We start from the raw sequence: 18567 nt of genomic DNA on the forward strand, positions 1-18567 counted from the left end.
TGCTGCAGTGATCTAGTCTGCGTCTTCAGGCCCTCGGTAATCCGGCAAAGCAGAGGGGGCTGCAGACCCTGAGTGAGGGGGCCCGTTCTGTTCACACCACCTCTATTCAGCGCACCCTGGGCCCCTGCCGGTAAGTGGCAGCTGGAAAATCACGGCAGCGGGGATCACGCACGTGCAGTGCATGAGCCTGCTCCGGATCATCCTGCGGCAGAGGCCCACATCTTGAGAGCACTCGCACAGCCCCACTGAGTGACGCTGTACACTCTGCTTCAGAAGCCTGAACTCTGGCCAAGGAGTCACACAATGCACAGGAATTTACATGCAATTCTCTGATAGGAATTATTGCCATAAGACATTCACTGTCACATGACATTTCTGAAAATGCAAGTATGATATGCTTCGTCAACATTTTTTTTGTTACAAACCTCAAATTGTCTACTGTACTCTGATCACTTTGATGAAAGTGCTCAAGATTATAACTACCAATTTGATAAGTTTAAATATCTATTCCACCTATATTTAAAAGTAAATTATTAATCATATTCAACTTTGTTTTTTTTTTTAATTTACATTTTTTATTCCTTATTATTGCTCTTCCTGTATTCATTTCGCATTATTTTATTTTTGGAAACAGCAAACTGACTGCTTTCTGAAGACTTCACGACAGGCCATTTTTATCACAATTTACACCCGCACAATTACAGAGCTCTAGTGCAGATATAGTGTCAGCCATTGCTATTTAACAGAGCTTGCCTTTGCCCTTAGAGACACATGCAAAAAGTGTATTCCCTGATTAACAGTGAGGATAGGCATAGCTTTCAACCCTGCCGGTGAGAGCTTACACTCTCCTCAGCCTCTTTATGGAAATTAACTGCAAAACATGGCCAATTAGAAGTGTGTTTTAGAATGGCTTTCCCCTCTTTTCCCCATCTGAATAATATCGTGGCATGATATGCAATGGCTCAATGGCGAATTAATATGAAGTTGGGGCTTTGCCAACTCTAAGAGCCCTGTTAGCCAATAGGAGAAAGTTTTAAGCATTCATCACTCTGTGACAGGCCAGCAACCAGCAGTACAGTTATAATATAAATACCAGATTTAATCTGATGAGTTCCCTTAAAAGAGTATGTGCCTCGTCAAAGACAGTGCAAAACATATCTGGAATTTTGTTAACCAATTTAAAAAATCATGCAGTCCAAGCTACATAAAAATACAAAGAAATTGTGATAGAGCTATTAACAGTGTAAACAGGAACACAAGATACAAGAAAATGGCCTCACAACTAAAAAGATGGAAAAGATACTGATAAATGCTTTAGCACAACTTGTGTGATTAGGAACAAAGAAATTAGGCCTATACATTTCTTAGGCATAGTAAAGTTGTGAACATTCCAACACTGAATGCACTCTTATTTCTAAGCAGAGGAAAACAGTTGGGAATTAGGCATTTGTAAGAAGGTTCTTTTAAAAATGTATCTTAGCGTGATACGCTGTCTTAATTTGCCTTTCTGGGGGCCATTGGTGGTGGAGAAACAGCTTGCCGTTGTATAGCAGTGAAGGAGGGTCCTGATTCTATGGGCTAGAATACACTGTGGAAGCTGCAAAGGGCAGAGTCTCTAGGAAATCTACTCTTTCTTTGAAAAAATGTCACAGGAGAGATAGGAGATTGGCACCACAAAAGACCTAAAATAGCACAGGCTGCTACGCATTGTCAAATGAGATTTGGACTTAGATGCTGACTTTTGTTCTGCAAAGTGTCGGGCTCTGAAAGGGAGCCGGGAGGTGACTGAATTGTGATTTTTTTTCCTCTTTCCTGGTTGTGTGCCATACACACAGCCCAATAATGTATGCACAGATGACTGATTTGTAATGTCACAATTATTCGTTGTCTGCCAACAGGCTTCCTACAGTCACACTTGTCCATGGCGATGTTTAATTTACCTGGTCCTGGTCCAAACGATCTGAAAGACATCCACGGTGCAGGGGTGAGATATTCTTCAAAGGTGTACAGCCTGGTCAGGAGATTAGAGCTCTTCTGCTAGGGCATCTCCATTCCCATAGTCCCAAAATGGAACCACATTCAGCAGTTCCCCATTGACCCTCAGCGACATAACAAAAGCCTCATCTGTTTGATACAGGTTTTCCCTTGGTCTACAATAATAGGATTAGGAATAATTTCTACAAATTTACAAAAACAAATCACATGGCTAGGCTTAGAAATTGCTAATAATTTCTCCATAGTTGGTAGATCAAAGGGAAGCTTGGAGCACAGAGCCAGGCAGTAGTGTGACCTCGGTCAAGCATTTTTAATGAAAGGGTTAATCTTCTCAAAGGTGACTATTCAGGAGCGGGCGGTGTGACCAAATGAAGAAAGTGGAGAAGAAAACGTCTGAGGGTGCTTGGGTGACAGTGTTTGGGACTCAAGAGAGAAAGCTCGAATCTGCACCTCTCCTGTTCCGACCAGGACTGCCCTCTCTCCAGCAAAATGCATTTGGCCCCAGCGAGAAGGGGGCACATGAAGGGGAAACTGGGAGGAAATAGGAAACTATTTGGTGGACTTTAACACTGTGTCTTGGCCATATCTCAAAGGGTATGCTCACACATGTACTGATTTTAGAAATAAATATTACAGCTCCTGCATTATGGATGAAAGACAGGAAAGGAGATAGGAGAGGCGCATGCTAAGTCCTTAAGCCTTCTCCCTCCCCTCACCCATAGGATCCCAATCCGGCATTCATGCTGGGATTTTGCAGATGAAACTTTGTTGGTGAGTTTTAGCTGTGCTACAGTAAGCACACATGCCTGTGTGGGACTAATGGGACTTGAACACCTTCCAAAACTGGCGGGAGTGGAGAAAGGAAGAAATGACGTCATACGGTAAATGAATTAGCCTTGCCTGGATAAGTAGGTTTGGAAGTCTAATCATGGCTGTGTGAAAATGGGCCATTCGGTAATTAAGAATAAATGAAATTGCTTATCAATTAGTAAGTTACTGCGTACACCATTTGGCTGTGTTCACAGGGATTACTCAGGGAACTATTGACATTGCATTGCTCCATAATTATCATTCATAAGTTTTATGGTAATTGGTGAATTTTTCACAGAGGAATTACATTGTCTTGGAAATACCAAGCAATATCAACACACTCAAATATAAACATTAATTAATTTCAAAAGGAAGGGGGAAGGGAGACAGATCAACAGTGTCGCACTAGAAAAACACTGCCTGAAACAGTGGTGGTAAACAACATTAATGTTTTTCTTCTCTTAATGAACTGAAGCCATAATGAGAGAATATCCATCATGTTCATAATAAGGCTCCGATATGAAGTAATACAGCTAACATGATGTGTGTCTCAGAGAGCCAGTAAAAAAGACAGAAAATGACCAACACTGACAACACATCATAAAAATGAGATTCACCATTATCAGTCTAATAAAAAGGCTTGTGAAACAAACCAACACATCAATACAAGGCTAGACTATGTTCACTGTTTAAATACACAACAGTTTCTTGGTTATGATTACATTATGTTATTACATCCCAGATAAGGTAATGTGAGTGAGAGGTTTTTGTATATTGTCAGTACATTTTACAAACTGGAACTGCATCTGAACAGTACCTTTTAATATGGTACTTTAAAACATGTAATTACTTTAATGATGTGTAAGCCACAGTCTAAGTCAAGCCTAATTGTAATACTGAGTTTAACCTCTTTAAGACTGACCTTTGTGCTCTGTCCATTTCTATACTGGAGGGTCATTCTCTCACTCTACTTTCCCAGAATGCAACAGGCAGGAGCAATGCAGCACAGGCAGGGTGTATTGGAGTGAGACTTAATGAGGTAATTAGTCAAAGGCCAGGCTGACCCTGGGAGGCTAATACCTGTGAACTTTTTACCCCCTCCCTGGCTCTTGACACACGTCTCCAGAGATGCCAGCGGAAGCCAGGCCAGAAAGGCCATTCCCGCCAAACACCCAGGGGCTGAGCCACCAATTTTCGCAACCTTTATATGCAAGTGTGACATCCTGATCACGGCCAGTGTGTGCTGGACAATCACGCTCTTGGCATTCAATAACTCCCCACTGCTCTGCAGTGGCCGACTGGTCATTAGTAACACTGCACCTCAAGGCTCCAACAATCAGCCAAATGCTCTGTTCTGTTAACCCTTGGGAGCCTCTTCAGGTTGGAGAGCAATGAAAAACGAGGACAAAGGCAAGGCAAAACAGACTGATGCTTTTTTAAAATGCCTGTCTGGTTTTCATCACAGCGACTGTGACCGGCTGCTTCATTAATCATAGGCTCTGCTGCCTGCAGTACAGAAGTAACTGCATTTGCCTCAATTAAGATGTGCAGAGACAATAGAAAATGTAGAAGTTGGGCAGGCGAAGCGGGAGAAGCCCTCGTCTCCCTGTCATTACTGAGAGAAAAGGAAAAATTAACCCTAACAGCTTCGCTGCTCTCCTCCATTGATCCGAGGCTTTTGTGGTGTCCCCAGAGCGTGGCAGACAATTACAGATATTATTACATCTGCATTGATTTATTTTTTTTTTTTAGGAGAGCCCAGTGTCTCAAAGCAATTAAAAAAAATTACAGTTCGGAAGTAGGCCAATTAAAATGCCCATGGGTCCTGCTGAGAGATGCTCACCTCGACTGTCAGAATGTCACAGTGTTCTCACTTGACAGTTTTTAGACCAGCCGGGGCAGACACACGCGTGCACACACGGGCGCACACGTGCGCATTCATGCACGCACACACCCGCGCGCACGCACACGCGCACACACACACACACACACGCGCCTGCACACACACACACACGCGCGCGCATGCACACACACACATACACGTGCGCATGCGCACACACACACACACACACACACACACACACACACACACACACTCCCACACCCAGCTGAAGTTTATTACGTATGGAGTGGGTAAGTGGCAGAGAGCTAGCCCTCATTTGCAGGCAGGACTAGACTGGCCTCTTCCACTATGGTGGGCAGGACATGGTTGAAGCACAGAGCCACACACCCAGCGGCAGCACCATGGAAAATTCCACACAAATCAGGCTGTGACAGCACCGAAGCAATTACACTTTTAACAAATCTATCAGTTATGGCACTATCTGTAAATTATAGCACACCTTTAAATTTGGTGCATGGTGACCATTTGTTGTATTGCTGTTGAAAAGTGGTTTAAAAATAGCACCAGGCCTCTGCTTATAGCCTACCTACATTGTCTTTTGACCTTTGCAGCACATGCACAGACAGTTTCCATCTGTAAACAGCAGGCTCAGAGGGGCTCAGCAATAGCCACGCATTGTATATCGCTTAACTCATGACCACTTTTAATATTTCACCTTCAGTTAATTCTTTCAACTGAACCAGAAATGCTACGGTTTGTGAATGGACCATGTATATTTGCTCAGTGACGTGTGCATTTAATACACTAGGGTACCCAAATATAAACATGCATTCACCTACCTACACATGCAGACCTTCAACCATACACACACACACACACACACACACACACACACACACACACACACACACACACACACACACACACACACACACACACACACACACACACACACACACACAAACACACACACACACACAAACACACAAACACACACACACAAACACACACACACACACACACACACAAACACACACACACACACACACACACACACAAACACACACACACACACACACACACAAACACACACACACACACACACACACACACACACACACACACCGCCTTCCTTTGCTGCAATCTCTTTCCTGCACTCAGACTACAGTCCTGTTTCCTCTTGAGAGCAGTGGCCTCTTGGCTGGTCACTCTGCCAGCTTTCCTGAGTTCCAGTGAAGAGGAGGAAGGGAATACTAATTGCCACAGTGGAATGGCGTAGGGACAGGAGCAGATAAAGAATGGATGTGATATTGCTGGGGCCAGTGTCCATTAGTTATGCAGATCTGGTGCAGGGCCCTTGTTTCCTACCCAAGCCTATCAGCTGCAGACAGGAACACACAGGCACAGCTTCATTGTTAACAACAGGACAAACATGCAGGGGCTGCAATTCTGCTGAATGGTTGGCCTTTGTTTTTATCCCCTGGTGATATGTTTCAATTCCATTCCACGAATTTTCATCCCCGGGCACACACCGGTGGGAGAAACATTTTCCGCCGGAATCCTCAAGTTATGTCCCGGTTGCATCATTAAAATACAGACATGCTAAAACACAAGCAGAGAGCGTCTTACAAAGTGCCAGCCCACCTATCCCTGTGAATACAGATAACAAACAAATACACGAGTGAAAATCTGTTTATTATGCTGCAGTGTTTGAAGTGTTTGAAGTAAAGAGGCCATGCTTCCTTAATCCATAAAGGATCCAAATAAATGTATATTTTCCCTGGATTAAATAGCTACAGTAGAGAACTTTCATAAGCATGCAAACCCAAACAAAAGGCAAAGTGAGATCTTAAGCTGCATGCATTTTATTAATTCAAATGGCTGAAAAGGTTCTATTTATCTGCTGGTGCTATTTGTGTGCTATTTATCTATGTGCATGCTGATAAATGGGGAGAGCCAAGCCTCCTTTTGGATTACAGTGCTACAGAGTTTCAGAGGTGGCAGGACAGCATAATCCATGGAATTCATAGAGAGCCAATGACAACTTCCAGGAAAGAGTTAAAAACTTCATTTTTCAACACAAGAACGCAATGCAATCATTATTAAAGAGGATCACATTCATAAAGTCATCAAAGGGATTTTGCTTCAGATGTCATTTGTTGCAGACAGGGTCAGCTTTTTAATTTTTTTTTTAGAACTTCCAGGTATTCAGGGGGCTGTTGAGGTTAAGTGAATAAGACATTTATTTAATATTTTTGCCATTTAATGTTGAGATTTCCATTATCAGTTGGCATTAACAGCAGGATTGCTGTCATGTGATCTTTGCTATGACCCTGACAATTTGATGGCTGTCCTGCTTCTGAAAGACAAACATGGGCCTACAAACTTAGAGGAAAAAAGTATACTTTAATGCACACACACTTTCAGAGCAAAATTCAGGCCAAAGTGCATCAGCATTTGATAAACAAATGTCCACAGGGGAATTTCTAGCATTAAAAAAACAAAACCAAGATATGAAAAGGCAACAGCAGACAAAGCTAAGCAGAGTTTGTTGTCATCTTAGATTTGGAAATGTCTGGGTGAGCTGCAAGCAAAACACATGGACATATGAGAGCCAAACCGGGGAAGCCAAATTCTGCATAGGTCAGCGAGTGGTGGAAAGAGGTGCTTCTAAACAAGGGCAACGTGGGAGATTGTCATGCAAATCATTTACTCATGGACACACCATGCCACATGCATTAAGAAGACTGTTGCATCAAGACACAGTGCCAGGGGCCTCCATTTTCCCTGGCTCCACGGGACTTTGTGTGCTCTCTAAATCCCATGAGAAGAGGGCTGCATGGACAGGGATTGAACTGCTAACTTGAGTTATGGAATCAGCAGTCTGATTGGAGGGGAATGGCAAAACAAATTGCTGAGCCATTCGATCGGGATGCACAATCGAGGGATGTAGAGAATTAACCATGATGAAATTTAAAAAAGCCACCTTGCTATTTGTACACATACAGGGACAAACACTACACATGAGCAGGAGGAATTTGGTGTAAGTGCTGGTTTTGCTATTGATGCCGTGGAGCATTGACACATCACCAATGAGGTCACACTATGATTGCAGTAAGGGTCAATATCATTAAACTGAACAGCACACTGGCCTTGGCATTAGCCTTTGCCTGAAGCTTTGCCCTTTCCTGAAACTTGAGGATAACAGTCAGAGCAGCGGGGGGTCTTTAGACCAGTACTTGTTACAATGCACGCAATGAAACATGTATAATAAATAACACAAGTATTGTGTAACAGGAGGATTCATTTTTTGAAAAACGTAACTGTCCTAAATTTTAAAAATACAAACTAACCACATTCTGCCAAGGGCTGGGTTTGCTGTGTGCAGTGGTGTGCAGATGGCCAGACAGTACTGGTGCTGTGAGATTTTCTGTGTTTTTTTTGGTTTTTTTTCCAGAAACACAGGTGTACTTTCTGCATCTTGCATTTCCTTTTGCTTCTCAGTGAAGGAAGTCAGTTGTCAGATGACTGGGAACACAGAATATTTCAAAGCTGCTTTGATTAACCCTCATGTCATTTAGTAGAACAACAGGCAGGGAATATGCTTTGATGATAGCATTGCTGTTTTGAGGCTACATTCCTGGCGTAACATTAATAGCTAACTGAATTTTCAATACTGTTCTGTGCATGATTACAGTTTTCTTTTTTGTTTTGTTTTGTTTCATTATTTTATGCTTTAAAATAACCAACAGACAATAGCAGTTGAGATTTGTGTACTGATCAGAAACTATGAAATTAATACCACAGGAGGTACGTGCCCTACTAAAAATGACATGACTCTAAAGGCCTGCGGAGCATGACATGCATGTGATGAGATGACTGAAGCAAGGTAATTACACAGGACTCAGTAGGTCACTCGGCTTTTGACTTTGACTGCTCTCCTTCCTGCAAACCATCAGAGGCATAAATGCATGTTCAAACATTCCAGTTCCTAGCCTCCCACTCAGAAGTGCTCTCGCTCCATGTTCAGTCAGGAGGATGTCTTCTGGCTTGTCACTATCAAAATTTAGCTTAGAGCTTTTAGAAGATGTTGTATGCACCCTGGTCTACTTGGATACTACATACAGGCCATTTACATTTCTCTCCATTGTTCACACTTTTCTGCCTCATTTCTCAAAGCCTATCATTTATTTTTGATTGAAGGTAAGATGAAGGCAAAGGTGCTTTTAAAAGGGGCAACTGTGGTAGAAAAATATCACCAATGTATCCAGACCACTATCCTCCATGAAAAGGAAATGACACCATGACAAGCCTCACGCATGTCCTGGGCTCACAAATGGACCACTCATGGTGCTATTTCCTCATGGTTTGATAGGCATGTCTGGATGCCCTTAGCATGATCAGAAAACATCCTCGTGTTCCTACACCTAGTCTGAGCAATATCTCACTAGGGCACACCAGCATGCCAAAACTAATTTTTTTTTTTTTTTCCAAAATAGAGGGCCCACCCTTTTTTTTTTTGTCCCTGTAAAAAATGTGTATATTTACACAGGCAAACATAACTGGAGGCTTGAGGAAGGGAAGCCATTGGAGGAATAAAGAGAGGTGCAGCCTCACGCTCTGACTTCACACGCCACTGGAGCACATCAAATTGGTTCGTGTTCTGTGGTGAGACACACACAGGGAAGCTCACTCTCAGAGAATAGAGAGAGAGAGAGAGAGAGAGAGAGAGAGAGAGAGAGAGAGAGAGAGAGAGAGAGAGAGAGAGAAAGCAAGAATGTGTGTGTGTGTGTGTGTGTGTGTGTGTGTGTGTGTGTGTGTGTGTGTGTGTGTGTGTGTGTGTGTGTGTGTGTTTCAGGCAGGTCTGGGATCAGGGGCAGTCCCTGAACCCAATCTCTCATGAGACTGAGGTGAAGGTGAAATCACAGGGGCGTAGAGTGGCCATCTGATAGAGGAGGCACTGGCTTTTCTGTTCTACAGTACTATTGTCCCTGGTACATACCACATGTGCTGAGTTGGCTATGCCGCAACAATAGAAGTCCACTCCACTTGGTGAAACATAGACGAGAATAAACAAAAATTAAAAATAGGGAAGGTATTCTAAACAATGGTGATTGGTTGGAATTCTACCTGATTATGTCTAATGTAGAAAAAAGTACTTTGAATATATTTATAGAAAAAAAACCTAATAGGGCATCCCTAATTAAGCATCTGTTGTGTGTTTTACATCATGTTTAGAGTTGAGTTCATCTAAGCATGAAGAGTATGATTCTAAGTGGTGTGAATGAAGGAGAATATGGAACACTTTCAGAATCATTTTAAAGAGAGTTCTCAGGAGATATGACAGATATATGACAGCATCATAAAGTTTAACCTGAGCAGTTTTGGTACTCAAATGGTCATGTTTCTTTTATTTCATGGCATACTCTCTGTCTATGTAAGAGAAATACAGAAGTACTGGGCAGGAAATGATAGCAATACCAGATATTGCTGGAGTAAGTTGGAAACTCATTTGAATAGATTCCCCTCAGGGTCTAATGTCTAAGAAAAAGGATGATACCCCAGCTTCTAAGATACTATACACGAGACAGGAGAGATAGATGGACCGAGAGCTGTAAAGAAAGACCACTGTAGAGTTAATTAATGAAAGCGAAAATTGAATTCTGTAGCTTTCCCTTTAAAAAATGTAAGATAATGGCGCAAAACCTAACTCACCGTAATGACTGCTGCCATCTTTATGATGCTAAACGCCCATCTAGAGGCAGGAAAAAGTGGACGAGTGAAGTGTATGTAATACTGACTCTTTGTTCAGTTTCTCAAAGGGATTAGTTCAATTCATTACGTACAGAGGCTTCACAAAAAGCCAAAAGGGGCAGACATAAGATAAATGATTGTCTGTAAATGGGCTTGTCACTATTAGAAAAATGCACATACTTTAATTAAGGCCCAAACCAAGAAATTCATTTAGTTCTAATGTTATTATAATTGTCCTTAAAACATTGGAAATATTACCTTACAACAAACATTTGAATGTTAGTTTACATAAAAAATAAAACTCTTAATATGGATATCTCAGTTTGGTCATGATAAAGTTTAATCAGACCAATCAAATTTATGAAGAATGCATGACTAAAGCAATGCAATGCCGTCTGTTCATCTGTCTGAGCACTGTGTGTGTGTGTGTGTCTAAGACAGAACGGAGCTGCATGACAGCTACGCAGGTGTGTGATCCATCTACGGTAGCAGGAGCAGACTAACGTCAGCCGCTTTTCCACTTAAGCTCAGACTCGGCGCGTCTGGCCGGCCCCGCTGTTGGCAACGTCTCGTTTTTGACATTTTTAAGGAGGGCCTCCTGTAGGTTTGCTGCTCAAGCTTGAAAATAAAATGGGAGTCTTATAAAAGCCAGCGAAAGAAAATGACATAGTGGCGTGGCTAAAAGCTACATTTTCCCCTCAGACATCCGTTCTTAAGCACTCCTTTTCCTTTTTCTCTCTCTCTCTCCCTCTCCTTCTCTCTCTCTCCCTCTCTGTCGTTCTCCTTTCATCACTCCTTTTCATCTCACTGCACTGACACAAATCCTGTGCCACTACTTTTGTTTAACGTAGGCTATTAATGAAGAGCTCTCCAGCTAAATACATCTTTATTCTGCTATTAACTGTGATGCTTGAAGTAGGTGCTGAAGAGGGAGGGAGTCAGAAATCCTTAAAAGTCGAAGCATTTAGAGCCACTTTCCCATCAATCAGACCCTGTGTCCAGTAAGTGGCGCTTACATTTACATGAAATATTCATAAAGCATTCACTTCTGCTTTCCACTGCCCTAATCATCACTTTTAGACACCCCTCCACCCCTGAAAAAGCTACAATCATCTCGCCAAGGGGAGGAGAATTATGGGATGCGTCCTGCTCTTTGTGTGCCAGGCCTCCTGTAGGTAGACCATTTTGTTCTAATAGAAAAAGCGCAAGCAGCCGTCAAAGGTCTTCCCCTCTATGTCTGATGTTTTTATACCTTTTAAAGACGCATTCTGATGTCTCTCTTCTCACATTTAGCTTTTCTGTGAGGTGTGAACATGTGCAAATGATAAAGAGTATGGTAAGGTGAGCATAATGAGGCCATATTCAATGGAGTTTTTTAAAACACAAACATGTCTTAGAATCATAACCCCAAAAATTAATCAAACCTTTTATTGTGTACATCCCTGGCAGGAAATTTCATTCATTGGATGATTATTATTAAAGCCTCCACCTCAAGTTGGTCCAATAAAAACTAGTGGAACTTAACTGAGTTAAGGACTGTTAAGATCGCCCTACTTGTTTCACAGAGCCGAGGCAGAACTCTTATAACCTGTAGCAGTCTAATGTAAGAAGCACAAACACAAAAATATTTTCCCAAAGTCAAACTGCATTTATTAATACATACATAATCTTATAGGAAAAATATGATTTTTTAAAAAAGAAATATGGTTTCAGGGCATCTTCATACTCTCATGAGACAACACAGTTTAAAGTACGTGTCTATGCGACAGGACAGAAATTTCATCACAGTTCCTTATTCATTTATGATTTTTATTGAAGTGAAAGTTAATTTATCCAAAGCAATAAATCAGCTAATGCTTCAGCTTTAAAGAATACGTCCTCTGCCAGTATTGCATCCCAAGCAGGCCAGAGAGTCTGTACAATTTTCCAAACACAACTGAGCTAACACAGATTTATTACCACAGTTTGTATAACTCATATTAGGAATTCATGGACCTGGCAAAACGGATTAGAGCGTTTATTTCAGGCAAGGAGATGATCCTGTCATTAATGGTCGATACTTTCATCATCGTTTAAACCAGAGGAATTTGCCCGGTGACGACTCGCGGCGGACATATCAGGGTTGTGCAGCTGTACTCGTTATCTGCCGGCGACCCGCTCCGCTCACGGAACGCAGACCGGAGCCCATCTGCCGTGGATTAGCCTGTCAGTCAGGCGTCCGCTGCCTATATTGAGCCACGATTTTTCCCAAATGTCACCAAGATCAGAGTAATTTCTTGGCTAATTGCATCTCGTCCCCCTTAATGCTGCGAGTTTAATGGTTTTGTTAGACTCTGTGACAGGGTTGCGTTCCTGGACTCGCGGCTCAGCGAAGAGAAACCACAGCGCAAGCTTTTGTTTAGGCAGAGGACGCAGCTCAGGGCATGCTCACCTGCACAGTAGGACACAGTGCACCGAGCCTGCAAAACAACGGTACATCATAACATCTTTTATAGACTATGCATATTTTAGTATATTCAAGAGGTGACCAACTCCCACCCCCCGTGTGTTTTTACTTTTTGCTTCTTAACAGTGGATTGTGCATTAACTATTACTTACACAAAATGTAATCACTTCTTTACATTTTCAAAAAGAGATTCTGGAATTATTGATCAGTTTAGCTATTTATGAACCAGAGTGCCACTAGGATATGTAAGTGCAGGAAATTATGAATTTATTATCAGTAGAACTCTCAGAAAATTTATCCAGGATTACATTTACAATATGTGTCATATGAAACATTCAAGAAGAAACCCACAATCTTAAGTATAAACAGTCATTAAAAGGGTATTTTAGACCTCGCTAGAAATAGAAAAAAATAAGGAGGAAACCCTTGATTAACATACATACAAAATAGAACAGGACATCTGCATTATGTGTTATAGCCAAATAATAAATAAGTAGGAGTACAACCACATAATCACATCTCTCTCACACATTTGGTCTATGAAAAATTGCATGATGTTACTGTCAAAGGTTTTGTGCAAATTTTACAATGCATTAAGCAGTTTATAAGTATAGCACTAATCTCCACCAGATTTAACATCTAAATGACATTCCACTTAGTTCAACTGGTCCTGCCTTCTGATGGAGAGAAATATTAAAGTATAAGCTCCATTGAGTGAGGCTCAAAGGGCTCTATCTTCTTCCTAGCCAGCCTAATATAATTTGTGCTTGTAATATAGAGTAGTGTGGCAGTACACGTTTACATGGAGATCCCCCCCCCCCCCCCCAGGGCACTCACACTGTTAAAGTGAATTTCTGTGCAAATGGAACAGGGTGGAATTAGAGGGAGTTTAAATGTTACACTTTTCAGTGGTTGAGTAATTCCTCCACTAGCTTAAAGGAGCTACAACATGTGAACTACACTACCCCTTAGCCAAACATAATAAAACAAACAAATAAATCATTCAAACAACGCTGGGAAGCAGGGTGCTGAGAGAGGCCAAAAAGCTTAGAAGAGTCTATTTTTTTACTGATGTGTGTATTTTTTTTGCTTTAATAAATGTAAGCCCTCATGCCAATTAGCAGTGTGCACAGCTGTTTGTGAAGTGGTAGTTCAGTGGATCAACAGTACAAAATATTTGCCACATGTCCTCCATTATGAAACATGAAAGTAAACAGTAAAACAGAAAAATGACAATAACAAATGTTCTCTCCCATTGTCTTTTTCTGTGGAACACTGGCAATACATGCCAGACATGCAGTATTATAAAGTGAGCTTTGTACACTGATTTGTACTTTTATGTCTGCAAGGCAGTACACAAAAAGCCACAGTAAACAAACTCAAGAAGCCTTCATCTAACTTTGTCTCTGCTCCTTGCCCCTATTATGTTTCTATCTGCTAAGATGAGGACAGTGCCCTTGTGAAGGTTGTTTTGACATGTGAAATGACAGGTCTGGCAGTCTTATCTTATACCATTCCACTGACAACTTAAAAACATGTTTAGCTTTGCAAAGAATTCCACTTAGAGTATACAATTGCGATTAGAGTATACCATTAAAGACAATACAGTGATTTTATTCCATCTAAGACTGCACTCAAGAGCCCAACACATTCACAACCTGATGGCTCAAAAAAAATTGACTATAATTATGTATGTTTTTTATTATAGTTGAGTGGCAGGCTTGCCTAACTGCTTGCTTTCCTTCCTATAGAAAAAACAACATGTGACTTGTCATGCTGCTCTGCTTAAAGCTCTAAGTAAGTTCAAAATGATTCATTTTATTTAGAGTCAATGTGATGAGACCTATTGAACCATGGGGATTGTAGTCATGAGTGAGACAGCAGATTTGGATAGCAAGTGAACAAATGATGCTGTTAGTGTTATTGTTCAAAGAAAGTGTTGAAGGATACGGGCCTGACCCAACAGCTTTTCTTCTGCTTGCTTTAATGGAAGAGGATGATTTATCCTTTTTAATGTAGCTCATGTAACAGGAGACAATAACACCACATTTAAGTGGAATTATTTCAGCATGATTAAGCAAAACTTTCTCCGGTGAAACAGTCATTATGCATGGCTAATCATCATAAGAGATGAACACACAGTGCCTTTAATCATTAACCTCACACTTGCACAGATGTAGAAACTGTAGTCCCCAGCAATTATTATGTTAATGGCTCTTACTCCATTACTGCAAGGATACCAAGATCATCTGCGGTGACCGAACTCAAATAGAAGACATACAAGTTAGAGGTTAAAAGAGGAACAAAGACTGAAAAGTTTTAGAGTTACACATTTTAGCTTGTTCTTCAGAAATGTTCTGTTATGTTAAGGAGAGATACACCTTAAGTTAAAATTACATTTTCACAAAGCTTTGTTTTCCCATTTGATAATCCAAGCTAGGTGCCTAAGCAGGCCTATGTTATACTACCTATGTCTTAGCGATGCTATACCCTCTTTTCATTGACACATGTGCTTCCTCTTTGTGAATGACAAGAAAATTGAATTGAACTGAACTGAATTTCATTTTTTCTGAAGGTCTTAACATGTAGAGAATACATGCCATGCCTACAACATCTTGGAGATTAGAACATGCAGCATTCTAGTAGCACCTCTTATGTTTGAAATAAGACAAATTATGTTTGAAACTAGGCAACAACTATTACAGAGCTCTAAACCAGTGAGCCATGAAAACATCAGGTGTGTTTAGAACATGTATTAAAGTTGTTATGATGGACATAACATTGAAATAATTTGTATAACGTACATTGACTAGTATAAATATTAATTCACCCTACATGAATTCATTCTACTTTTATCTACATTACAAGTTATATATTATGGAATGTAACTGGCTATTTATTTCCATAATACAATAAATGTACTTAGCTGTGTTTATTAAACCACAAATGCAACAAAGCTCTAAAACCAAAACGGTGTTTAAAAACCCCTCTAGAATATTACATTTTAAGATTCCTCGCTTCGTGAAAGTGTATCGTTAATTGGTCAATATTAATAAGCATGTTAGGAAGCAAGACAGAATGAGTGACTGTAATTTCCAATAAGAGCTTGGGAAGGAGTTGCATTCTCAAGCAAAATGGCTGTATAATTGGAGCTGTCCATGACACCAGGAATACACTGTGGGTGCTGTTTCTGCATGCTGCCTAGAGACTCTAATTACCAGGCTTTCAGCAGGGAGGTAGGGAAAAAAAGGCGTTGGGGAGAAAGCGCCTGGTGCCTCGCGATTCTGTCAACTCTGTCGGGTCGTTCTGTGGGGAGAGCAGAAAGCCTGCCCAGAATCCCTGGAGTGAGTTTGGATAGACCCCAGGACTGGTCATATCAACAAATCCTAATCAAAAGCCTGCAATTGTCAGCTGTCACATACTTTTTTGCGATCTTTGATACCCTCCCCTCTCCTATTCTCCCCCAAACACGAGCAACCACACACATGCGCGCATATTGTACTAGTGCATGTGCACACAGACACGTACATGTACACACACACACACACACACACACACACACACACACACACACACACACACACACACACACATTCATAGTCATAAATCTGAATTCATGGAAAAGAGGGACAGATAGGCATATTTTTGCTCACTTTTCTTTACTTAAAATAGCTGAAACTTAAAAAAAACACCAAAAAACAAAAACCACAACACGATCAGTCTGCAACACTGCAAAACTGCTACATATACAAAATCCAGAAATTACTGAAAAAATCATGTAATACAGCTGTAATAATGAAATGCCTGAATGTTCCTACATTTATATTTGCCAGAGACCATTAGTTATAGTATCTGCACAACAGAAACCACTGGGATAAGAGTGAGAAAAGTTTGAGGAGCATTTTTTCCTGCAGTGGCTGAGGGGCTGTCAGGAAGTGGAGAGGGACAGAGGCCACAATGAGTGTTCTTCTTTTTCCCTACTGTGGCTAAGAACTACAAGATACACAGAGCAGCTTAAGCCTGCCCCTTGCCTTTGAAATGGTAAAAACAATCATTGTAGAAGCAGTAGAAAGCCATCCCTGCATTTAATGTTCTTTGCTTCAGTTTGAGATTAAATTAGTTGGTTTATTGAGTCAGGCCTGGAGCAAACAATACCATTTTATTGTGTCCAACTCTCTTTTCAGGCAATCCCAAACTTGTTCTCCCTTTCCGGAGAGACTTGAAGGCTGTGTTGCTTTGATCGACCGACTGTTGCTAAGTAGCTTTAAGGGCTTTTAAAAGACCTAAAATGTGTTAAATGGATGGATCAAATGCATGAGAAATTTGACGGTTCAGAGACAGGTTAGATATAGAAAAAAAGTATGAGCATTTTTGCACAATGAACATCCAGTTATCACACATTACCTGCCTGAGGATGCCCGAAAAATTGAATATAAAACCAGATTAGCTACATGTTTAACCCCACTCACATAAGTGCCAGAACAGCTTCATCTCCCTGCACAAGCCTCTATAAGCCTTCGTGTATGTGCATGTGTCTGTCCACAGGCTATACACAAAGAAAACAGCCTGTCTAAAGCATGCTGCTACCTCAGACACAGGCAGCCCCTTAGTAGAGTTTAAAAAGGCCTCAAAAAAAGAAAAGTAGACACAGACCCACACAAACATGAGAGAGAGAGAGAGAGAGAGAGAGAGAGAGAGAGAGAGAGAGAGAGAGAGAGAGAGAGAGAGAGAGAGAGAGACAGAGAGAGGCCAGTACTTGGGTGGTGATTAGGCACACTGGTGCCTATGTATGATGCATGCCATAAATCTGTACAGATCCATACAGGGACTGCCAGAGACATATTCATGAGATGTTCTCGTGACTAACAGGGTAGATACGGAGGAATACCAGAATACAAAACCGTACTCCCTGGGAGTATCCACAGTGTTTTGTTCTATAAAAAGATGCTATAAAATTGCTACATACTAACCACCTAAGATGTTTCCTTTTATCTTTAATGTTCTTTAAACAAAATATAAACATTCAGCAAGGGAATCTTAGTTCAGCAGGGAGATCTTGGTTAATTTAACATAGAAAACACTGGCTACAGTGTTCAGTATGCATTTTGTAGATAAAAGCTTTTTTTTTCATTCTACTTGAGGCAACGTTCCAGTGGAGCTGACCTTTGTAATAGAAGGGACCAGCTTTATTAGCAATAATTGTTATTTATCCCTGTGTAGCCAAGGTTTATTTTGGGTTGTTGGGCTTGGTGATCCCCTCTAACATCGTTAATTAATCTGGCTGATATTGTAGGATGCCTACCTGTAATTATACCACTGTAATGAGCTGCAGTGGATGGGAAAGAGAGGAGAAGAGAGGTCAGCAAAAACCAACCAAGCAGTGGTGTTTTAATAGACACTTAAATGGTGTTAATTAAGCTCAAAGTAATGGACAAGTGCCCTGGAAATTGCCCTGCCATCTCTGCCTTGGAAAAGCCTCTAGAATCATAAGTGGAAATTTATGAGCGGGAGCCAACGTTTCAAAAATGATTTCCTGGACTGTTTTGTGTTCCCTGCCCTGCTCAGAGGAATATCTCAGCACCGGTACTTGGTTTTCCTAGAAGGTACTGGTGACATTTTAGATGTCAGATGGTGGCAGATGGTGGTAAGCAAAATGATAAAAACCTTGTTTAAGTGGTGAACACAAGACAACAGACATAAAATAACATATATAAAATAA

This window comes from Electrophorus electricus, chromosome 10, assembly GCF_041902795.1.
Source record: "Electrophorus electricus isolate QZ-2024a chromosome 10, ASM4190279v1, whole genome shotgun sequence".
In the NCBI taxonomy this organism is placed as follows: Eukaryota; Metazoa; Chordata; class Actinopteri; order Gymnotiformes; family Gymnotidae; genus Electrophorus; species Electrophorus electricus.